The 11662-nt window shown below is 30.2% G+C and overlaps 1 protein-coding gene across 1 annotated transcript in view; it reads left to right on the top strand.

Moving 5' to 3' along the window:
- LOC111679388 (formin-J) overlaps window positions 1-11662 on the top strand; it is a 126882-nt gene that overhangs the window by 25333 nt on the left and 89887 nt on the right. The gene's annotated exons all lie outside the window — the stretch shown is intronic.

Genomic DNA, 11662 nt, shown 5'->3' with positions numbered 1-11662 from the left:
AGTCTAGTCTGTAGTCTAGTCTATAGTCTAGTCTATAGTCTAGTCTATAGTCTAGTCTATAGTCTAGTCTATAGTCTAGTCTGTAGTCTAGTCTATAGTCTAGTCTGTCTTCTGGTCTATAGTCTAGTCTGTCTTCTGGTCTATAGTCTAGTCTGTGGTCTAGTCTGAAGTATAGTCTATAGTCTAGACTATAGTATAGTCAATATACTAGTCTACAGTCTAATTTATAGTCTATATTCCTCCTCTGTAATATCTCCTCTCACATTCTACATATCACAACTACTTTATCTTTGTTCTTCTTTTAAAATTTTATCATTTGTTTATAAATATTATCAAACAAATTAAGTTTTTTTAATGTCAATCGATTGTCAACAATAACTAAGTATATGACAAAGAAGAAGACGAAGTCTATTACCAGATACATAAGAGTTTAAAAAGCAGAACTATAGAAAAAGGGTAAATAAACGTAAATTATTCTAAATACTGAATCGGCACTCATATCTTTTAGTTTTGTAAATATATAAATAATTTTCAAATCGTCAATAATTCAATTGATATTTGAAACACGTCCGCGGATATCCGTGTGCTGCCTGAAGTTATAGCTGTAGTAGTATTAGTTGTTTGGTGGAGCTGGTTGTGTTCGCTTGCTGTTTGTTTTTATAATTTTTAGCATTTAATAGTTGGTTCAGTTGGTGTTTATAGTCATCAATATCTATGGGGCCAATGTAATTGTTTTTTATTGGACATTAGCGCCTTATTAAATTATTAGTTGTCCAAAACTGCTACGACTACTAGCGTGTTGTATTTAGCGTTTTTATGACAGTTTTTTTTATTAGTTTTTTCTTGTGTTATTGTTGTTAACGGTTTTAAAATAAATTGTCAAACACTGAACATTTTTAAATTTGTGTCAAAGGCTTAAGAGATGCAAGCTGACATGTCTGTCATAATGTGGGTTATTTGTAATGGGGATGAAGTGGTAAAAGGCTTGGTTGAAGTTGGTTGTCCTTGACAAAGTAGAGTATATTAAAGTGATTTTCTAAACGTGTTTTATATTTGAAGAATAAACTGATCTAAACCTAATCTGGAACTGAATTAGAACACAAAATTTAAATAAAATTTGAATCTTTCAAATTATCTTTTTGAAAACAATAAAATAACTTAAATATTTCGCAATATTTACTTTGAGAAACAAAAATAAACAATAAATTATTTTTAGGTTTATAACATTTTAACATGAATATGTGAATTTCAAAAAAAAAAAATCAAATTTTAAGAAAATATGCACGTCATGTGCACGCACTAGACATACAGAACATGCAGCATAAATCCAAATAAAAAGGGACCCTATAGCTAGCACGTTAAACTGTAGCTTACATAAGTAACTTTTTGCAGTTTAACACATGTTTTCTTTAACAAACATAAAAAGCGCTTTTAAAATCGTTTCAATTTAAACTTTTAATTTTTTTACTCTAATTTATTTGTAAACATGATCTGAGTAATAAATTTCAACTAACAAACGTTTTATTTAAACAGTCAGGCAACCAAAATGAATAAAACTAAATCACAGTTTTTTTTTTGTATATTAAAAAACCAAAATATTGTTAAAAATTTTTGTAACCACAAGCTCTGGGGGTTTTTTTAGCATAAAAAAAGGGAGTGATTGAGTGTGAGAAACTGCTAAAAACGCATTTAAGTGATTTCTTATGTTTACAGTTTGTTTTTGGTATAAAATAAATTGGCCGCATAATTTTTTTCTAAAAATGTTTACAAACGCATAAAGTGATTTTAAAATATTTGTTTGACCTTCATTCAATAACGTGCGAAAATATGATTTGTTTTAGATTTTTATAAACAATTTTTTTTTTTGCCAAAAATTTTGTTAAATATTACTATTGTATGTTTTAACATCAAAATTAAGCAATAGCAAGAGGTTCATCAATAAATAATTCCAATATTTATATGCTAGACCTTAAAAATTGTTAAATATTTTGAAATTTTGGGGAAAAAAGTTTGAATTTTGATTAGAAATAAAATCATGTTTACAAGAGTCAAGGAAGCCTAACAGGGTCGTAAATAAATTTAAGATATTTTATTACAAGGAATCTTTAAAATGTTTTCTTTATAGAGTTTATTATAGTTCAGTTCTAGTTCAGTTCTAGTTCAGTTCTAATTCACTTCTAGTTCAGTTCTAGTTCAGTTCTAGTTCAGTTCTAGTTCAGTTCTAGTTCAGTTCTAGTTCAGTTCTAGTTCAGTTCTAGTTCAGTTCTAGTTCAGTTCTAGTTCTTTTATTTCCAAATTCAGTTCTGTATTTCCCAAAAAAAAAAAAAAAAAACTTTAGCCTAAAGTGGCAACTTTATTAAAGTTTTGTAATAAGGAAGAAGTTGATAAAGATTACTCATTCATACATATATCTCACATCATAAAGCAAACTTTGTGAACAAACGTTTGGCGACACTTATAACGAACAAACCCATTTACAATAAAATAAAAATTAAATAAATAATGAAAAATTATTGATGACAGCTGCCAAAAAACATTAATAATGAAAAATTATACTAGAGCAACAACAACAGCAACAACGAGCATAATAAATTCTAATAACAATTATATAATAAACATGTTTAAATCAATAATCAATAACGAACCTTTTTCGCTTCAACCTCTCTCTCCCCCAAAACAAAATGACATTTTGTATAAAATTCAATGAGTTTAAAAAGTGATCATTATAATAATGATCAGCAGCAGCTAACAAATGGATAAATATGAAATGAAATGAAACGAAGGCAATTGCAGTTATAACAACTCAATCGTCGTTATTCAATGATTAAGAGATGATAATGAGGGAGATGTTGATAATATTGTATGAAACATTTGATAGAAATGTCAATAGCATTAAAAAAAGACAAACAGAAAGCTGACTATTAAATAGTTATATATTTTGCAATTTGTTAAAGACAGAGGGGATAATTATTGAAAAAAAAAACAACAATAAGAAATGCATTATAAAACAATAATAATAATAAAGTCATTTTTGTTTTAAGCGATCGAGTCGAAACCTTGTGTATGACGTTTTTAAGTATAAAGCCAGTATTTAACCAACCAACCAACCGTCTATTCATTCAACCAACCAACCATCCATCCATTTACATTGGCTGTCTGACTAACTACCTGGCTGCTTACTTAGTTACTTATAATTTGTTTTTTTTTTTTTGAACGAGTACGTGTGTATGCATAATGGATAGATAATAATGCATTTTTTTCATATCTTTCTATATATGCATACACTCGTATTTATTATTGTAATTAAATATTATTTTATTTTTTAATACTTTTTTCTGTTTTTAATAATGACGTAAATAACGATTACAAAAAACCCTACATATGGAGTGTATGAGTAGAAAAAGTATATTGGGTGTTGAAGGTTAATATACATAGCTGATTGGTTGTGTAGGGATTAAATGACAGTTTTGGAAGTTATTAGGTTAGGTAAATTTGTTTAGAAATTTTCAAGGTCAAGGTAAGAGATTATCGAAAATTACCTTTGCTGTAATCAGTTGTAAGTCTTCTTCAGTAGGAATTTATAAAACTTATCTGATAATTTATTTTCACTTAATGATTTCGAAATGATTGCATTCCCCATCCAAGATCAAATTAATAAGTACCTAATCAGCAAAAATCAAAAAGTACTTCCAAAAGAATAGCACTTATCACCACTTCAAAACTAGCACTAAGCGAATTTGTTTACCTTCTGTGGAAGTGATGTTTTTTGACTTACAAAGAAGCGAAAATAATCCAATTTTGTTTAAAATTCAAACTTATTTTTTATCTATGTTAATATTATTTAAGTCAAATTAGTTATACACTATAATACTACAATTTTATTTCCTAATAACTTCCAAAAAAAAAGAACATAAAAATTACTTCCTGAGAATGACTTTAGATGTAGTGAAGTTGGAATCGAATAAAAGGAACATCCCTTCTATGACAAGCCTGTGTTAAAATCATCACTTCTTTATATCTTTTTCAATACTTTCATTGAGTAAATTCTACTTCTTTTTCGATTCGATTCGATTCGATTCTTTGTTTGATGAGTACCATATAAGAGTTATTTTGAAGATTTTGTTGCTTCAGTCAAATGTTGTCCTTAAAAACGTAGAGTTAAATGTTATTTATATCATCTGGGCAATTGTAGCAACAAAACACGATAATCCGATTTTCAAGATATCATGTCTCAAATTCGAAATCAGAAATCGACAATTAGGACTTTTATTACAAAACGTTAAATTTTAAGATTAAAATCATCAGGCTGTCAACCAAAAGCTTAATCCATCTTTTCAATCGATCTTTTCTGAGCTCTTGCTCAGAACAGCAAAGAAAACAAAAACTTGCAGTATTATATGCAATAATTTTAAATCTTTTCGTGTTGATTGATATCTATTTCGAAAGATTTAATATTTGAACTTCGCGCAATCGTGTATCTCCTTAGAGAAATTGAAAATTACTTGCGGATATCTTAAGCTTTTTTACTTTTTTTTCTTCAGACCAGCTGTCCGAGGGATCTAAGAATGAGCGCACTAGTCATGAAGATTGTATGTTTTAGTGATGATTGGGGTATTGCGATCCCGAGGTAAAGAGATACTACCGTACCCCTATTCTACCGGGACTATAAACTGGTGATGTCAATTCCTTGAAATGATTTGACATGGGGTCGAACCAGTGAACTTCATAATCTGGTACTACTATCGAGGCTGCTCAGTTGGTTGAGATTCCTTCAAGATCCACGTAGTGACTAAGGTTGAAACCCAAAGTCTCGGGAAGACTGATTGATGCACGGTAAAATCTATATTTCATGATACCACACAGATGACTGTGACTGTGCGACTAAGTGTTGGTGTTAAATGTATATGTAGATGTTAGAGTATACGGATCTCGTCTGCCCGTACACCAAGAGTGAATCTGTCTTATATTGTTCTCTTATGAGTGTATCGGATGACTGAGAGTTGTGTACGGCTAAATGTTGATGAATAAAAGAAATCTTATACATGTATCCCATCTGCTGATGATATAAAAACATGTTGTTTTTTTCATCCCGGAAGATAAGTAATGAGGCAGCAGTGGTAAGAGATTAGTTAGCTCAAGTATATAAGCAAAGTGTACGTTGGACCGAAAATTCCATATATTCGCAAGCTACCATCTTTAAATGTACCTTTCATATCCCAAGAATTTAATTTTACATTTCTAATCGATCGTCACAAACGATCTCTAAAAACGAAGTTTGGAAAGCGTTGAACCTATAAAAAATTTGCTAAATGATATAGTGACATTTGAAATTAATCTTCTGTTCTGTAACAAAGTTAATTTCCATATAAGGTGGATGTAGTTATTGGTTCCAAAAAGTCTTGCTCCTATCTTATGCTTATCATCACATCAGCAGACACTTAGTGTTGACGCTAAGAAGAAGCTTCTCTAACTATTTTGGGACTATTCCCCGAAACTGCTGGCTGATTAAGTAATAAGCACGACAAACCTTGTATGTAAGTGCTTATTCTAGTACTTATTTTTAAGCGAGCATGGTAAAGTTATTTTTAATGTTAATTTTTGCTGAAATTTACTTTACTTTGTAAACACTCATCTTGGACTTTTCAACGTTCAACTTTACAAAATTCACTAAACGAAAAGAAGACGAAAATAGATCAGGGTGTAAATGAAATAAAAGGGGAAAGAGACGTTGACACAAATGCAAATTTTCACAATAATTTGAAGAATATTAAATCTAGTTTCAACCTTTTTTGTTAAAAAAAAAACTATTCAGTTTGCCATATAGAAAAAAACTATAAAAAAAATTTAGCAATAAATTTTCAAATTTGGTCGCACCAATTTTAACACTTACTAAAGTCAAATATAAATTTCCTAATTTTAAAACAAATGTTGTAAACTAACAATGACCATAAATTTACTACATAAAGCCATAAATATTTAGAAAAAAAATTTCCAAAATTTTAAATTTTTAAATAATTATAATAAATGAAGAAAAACAATCACCTACTTAAACATAAAAAGTATATAAGTATGTTTATATATAAATGGAGATAGGAATAACATAAAACGATTTAAGTATATTAAATTAAACGATTAACAGCCTTATAGAAAAGAAACCAAAACCAACTGAACGTTGAAGAAATCAAATAGTTTACCGGAAGAAGCAATTCAAAACGCACTTGACTTATTTGAAGTGCGTATACAACAAAAAGTCATAACTTCTCCACCCAATTTAATAAGCTACAGCCAGTAACTAATAGCAGCAGCAGCAGCAGCAGCAGCAACAGCAACAGCAATAATATAAAATTATGGAATTTATACTCCAAACAAAGAAATAACACAAAGCATACAAAACCACAAAATGAACAACATAGAAGTGGCTAATGAACAAATGTTGTGAGGGATGGACGGACGGACGAAGGGAGAGAGGGAGTGGAAATATATAAAAAATCTGACACATGTTTGGGGAAGAGTATTATAAATGAAAGACTCCAAACAATAACAGATTTGTTGCTGAAATGTAAAATGCTAGGTCTGGTTTAAGTTCTGTGCTGGCAGAGGATGGGGGAGTAAATTTTAGTCATTCATTTATATTAATATATGAATATGCAATAATTTCCTATATATACCTCTTATGAAATGCACATATACACACACCACAAAATTCATCTTTTCTTTTATTATCAATTTAACATTTTTTCATAATTTTCCTTAAACATTTTATAAAAATGTAAACGTCTGTCCATCCGTCCGTCCGTCCATCCCTCGTAAATATGCCAGAGACATAAATTGTCTCTTAAGTTAAATTAATAACACAAACTTACGAGTCATTCATAAAAAATTCTTTAAACTTTTTTCAAAAAAAATTAAAAAAAATTCGCCAACTACTATTTCAAACCGTTTAATTTCTTGAACCTTAACAACAAATCATAAATTTCAAAAAAAACAAAAAAAACAAAAAACAAATAAAATATTAATCAATTCAATTAAAATCAATTAAAATTTCAAAGTTAAGGTGATCGAATATTTATACCAAACCCATAAAAATAATAATAAATTAATAAAAACAAATTTTGTGTAAATATATTAAAGTAAATAAATAAAACATTTAACGCAAAACAAAATAAAAAAAAACATAAATTCATTAGTTGTTTGCCATCATCAAAACAATTAAATCACAGCATTGTCTTCTTCTACTCATTCATAAACTTTTAGTGTTGGAGACTTTTTAATTGATTTTAAATACAAACAGACGTCTGAAGAAGTTTAAAAATAATAATAATTCAAATCAGTGAGTTTTGCAATGACTCATTTTTGAAATATTTTTTAGGTTTTCTATAACTAAGAGAGAGAGAGAGCGATCCTTTTGCAATGACGCATTTTTGTAAAAAATTCTTAATTTACTTGAAAATCTCTTTAGTATGAAAGAAAAAGATCGGATATGCAACTCATGGATGACATTGATTCGATAAAGATTAAAATATTATGATCATTATTGATATGATCATTGATGTTTTCCGAATAAAGATCGATAAATAAATGTCATATGTCAGAATTTTAACTAAAAAGATCGTTAAGAAACGATCATCAAATACAAATTAAACGAAATGATTTTAACTGAAGCTGGTGTTTTTGATGAAGATCGGTAAATGACGATCACCAAATAGAAATTATACAAAAAGATAATTTCGATCACATGTTGCGATATTATGATTAATAAAGGTCATATGCCAGAGTTTTAACTGGAGCTGGAGTTTTCGACAAAGAAACATAATTGACTAAATAAAAAATTATACAAAAAGACAATTTCGATCACTTGTAGCGATCTTATGATTAATAAAGATCATATAACAGGATTTCAACTGAATCTAGGTTTCACGATAAAGATCTGTAAATGACGATCACCAAATAGAAATTATACAAAAAGTCAAATTGAAAATTATGTAGAAGCGATCGTGTTGAAACTCGGAAGATCATATGACGAACACTTAGGCATTTTCCAACCAATTATTTGGTTCTAAATATGGGATAAGTTATAATTTAGCAGAAAACATGTGAACAAAACCCAACGACGGGACAGTCCCCAACTGACCACTTAACCTACCACTTGTGGTGGCCCCTAGCCACCTGACTACCCAGGTGACCGACCACTTAACATGGGCTTGTCAATCGTCACTCTACACCCTACAAAGAGACAGTAAAGAGACGATTGCCTCCGCTCTCGCTTACAAAGGGGACACTAAAGTGACGACTATCTTCATTCTCGATTACAAAGAGTTTATTTGAGACGATAGACCAAAAACATACAACTTGGAGTCAGCCAGGTAGTAAGATATTAATGGAACTAAAATTTAAAAATTTCAAGTGTCAAGTGTCAAGGGACAATAATGTAACGATTGACCCGAAAGATATAAATTTATGTCAACCAGATGGAGGCATATTAGTAGAAAGTAATAATCATTTCTCCAAAAGATGGGAGAGCGGAAGTACAACAAAAAAAAACAACTTTTAAGAGTATAATCTCTAGGTTACTTGGGGACAGTAAAGAGACGGCTGTATCCTCTCCCGCTTACAAAGAGGAAACTAAAGTGACAACTGTCTTCATTTTCGATTACATTCGTGACGAATAACCCAAAACATACGACTTACAAACATCCAGGTGGTTAACTATTAGTGGAAATTACTGTCTTTTTCGTATGTATTGACTCTTTGTCGAACTGCTGGTAATTTTCTGCAATGCAGCCATTAATGTCCTTTAGAAGAATTTCTTTTAATAAAAATAAAGAATTTCTTTTAATAAAAATAAAGATTTTTTTGTTAATAAAAAAATCAAGTTTTCTTAATAACAATTTCAAAACATTCCACTAAACTAAAAACTATACATTAACCATTTGATTACTTTATTACATGAGTCTGGATATATGTACTTATTAACCCCAAAAGAAAAAGAAACAAATACCATCCCAAAAATTTTCAATAAAATGATTCTCTCTTACCAAAAAAAATTAAAACACCCTCAAAGCAAATACATTAAAAGCAGACAAAAATTGTTAATAATTTTCAAAAATTCCTCCAAATTACAAAATGATCAACAGAATATATGTAAAGTCGAAAATAAGACGCACATTAAAAATTGACCCTTAAAATCTGAAAAAAAATTATGCATTTTATTATCAAAAACTGCTGCGCTTATTACGTTAAAGCAGTGATCGTCAAAAAGGGAACATCATACATTTGAAATTAATGATTTGTTTATGTTCTTTGTTTTACAAATTATTTATTTATTTTATTAAAAAATAATTTATTTTTGCATGAAAAAACTTTCGGCCCCTGCTAGCTATAACTAACGATCACTGCTTTAGAGTCATGCTCCTCTGCAGTTGAGACAAATGCCTGGTAGTTTTTCTCAAAAAAAAAGTTTCTTATTGCAATCGCAGAAAAGAACCCACCTTATGACCAACAATAAATCATAATGATAGTTTATGGGTATGATGTGAATCAATCGATGGTTGCTGGGATGATTGGATCATATATGTACATACAGCAACTAGTATTTGTAAGAAAATGTATGATAAAATACCATAAATATTAAATCACTCTCTATATGATTAAATAATTTTTTTTGTGATAAAATAGCTTAAGGTTACAATAATTGCAATTAAATGTTAAAGATTTTTGATTAAAAAATAAAGAAAAAAATCGTGTATTTCAAAATGTTGCAAATATTGTTGTTTTTTTGTTATTGTTAGTTGATCTTAAATTATGGTGTGAAATATAAGTTTATGTATAAAATTTTTTAAGATTTATATCTTAAGGCTAAACAATTTTGTAATATTAATTGTAATCACTTTTTGAAATGTCAAATGAAGTTTGTAATAAAACTTCAAATGATGTCTTACTCATGACGTTTATGATGTTTTGTTTTTGACATACATATCCAGCAAAAATAAAAGAATAACATTTATGACCATTCCAAAAGTAGCACTAAGTGAATTTTTCTTGAGAAGTGATGTTTATTGACTTCCTAAGAAGCGAAAAGAATACAATTTTTTGTACTTGAATTTTTCGAATTAAACTAATTTTATTTTATTATTCTATAAAACTAGAATTTCACTTCCTAAGAACATCCAAAAAAATCATTAAAATTACTTTCTGAGAATGACTTCAGATGTGAATTTGTAATGAATTTGTAATGAAATGAAAATGACATCCCGCCTGTGTTAAAATCATCATTTCCTTAGTTCTATTTCAGTACATCCATGTAGTAAATTCTACTTCATTTTCACTTCTTTGGCAAATAATATGCTCGATCGTCTCTTTCTCCTCATCTTCGCATAACCTGCAATGGTCCGGTACACTACTGCCCCACTTACTGACAAAGGTTCTAACTGAGCAGTGTCCAGTTAGAATCCCTATCACAGCCCTTAGACTGCGTCTGTCCAGTCCTACAAGTATTTTGGTAGCACCCATATCAAGATTTGGCCAAGGGGCCTTCGATATTTTACAATCCAATCTACTATTCCAGGACTGGTTAATGATATCACGTATTCTTCCGAATATCAACTTATTTTAGTGACAAATGGGTGGTATTACCAACATATATCAATAGGTTCATAGTTCGTCCGCAACCTCATTACCATGCACATTACAGCGCCCTGGCACCCAACACAATCTAATGACAAACATTCTCATAATGTCCATAAGGGCATTTCTACATTCTCCAACTAGGTGCGAGTGTACCTACTGTTTGACAATCCAATGCTCTAAGAGCTCAGCTAAACTATCAACATAAATTTTCACAACCGACCCCGGATCGATATGATTCCGTATCAGTTCCGTCGCTTTCCAGATCGTTAGGATCTGGGCTACATTCGTCAAGGAGTATGTGTGACCGTTTTATGTTGATATCACCAATATAGACAACGGCAACCATGCCGGTATCCATCTTGGACCCGTCAGTGAAAACTGCACACCCACCAGTTGAAAATTCTATCAAAGTTGTTTGCCCGTAGTCCAGAATCATGATATCATAATCCGTAATTCCGCGAAGGGAATTAACGTGATCAAACAAACCTAATTCGTACAAGCACGTTTTATATAAGTTATCAATGTTTCTGAAGAGGGTCTCGAGTCTTTCTCATACTTAAAAGTTTAATTTTTAAAGTCATAACACTAGGCTAGATTAGGTTATGTAATCAAATCACTTCTCCTCTTCGTTCTGACAGCTTTGTTCTTTCAGAATCAATTCTTTTAATATTGTATTTATAAATCATACTACGATCTTCTAATTTCGAGATCTTTGATCGTCCTTAAACTAACAAGAAAAAAACAAACAATTTCTAATTGTGGAAATAAACTCAAAATGACTCAAAGATCGGCAATCTCTGGAATTATGTTCTTTAGCGGAACTTATGGAAAATTATGCAAATGCTAGTGATCGTAGAGGATTGTCAATTGGTCGTATGATCTTTGTCACTCTAACTGAACTTATGTGAGCATCGATCGTTTGCACTTATCGGTATCTTCCATCGCAGAGTGCCAGTTTTTCTAAATTCGGAATACTTTGCTATTCTACTTGGAAATGCCCTGCCTTCAAGATCCACCTTTCGCTACACTAATCATA

This window comes from Lucilia cuprina, chromosome 5 (assembly GCF_022045245.1).
Source record: "Lucilia cuprina isolate Lc7/37 chromosome 5, ASM2204524v1, whole genome shotgun sequence".
Lineage (NCBI taxonomy): Eukaryota > Metazoa > Arthropoda > Insecta > Diptera > Calliphoridae > Lucilia > Lucilia cuprina.
The sequence above is the reverse complement of the archived record's forward strand: the minus strand, read 5'-3'. Positions and strand labels throughout refer to the sequence as shown.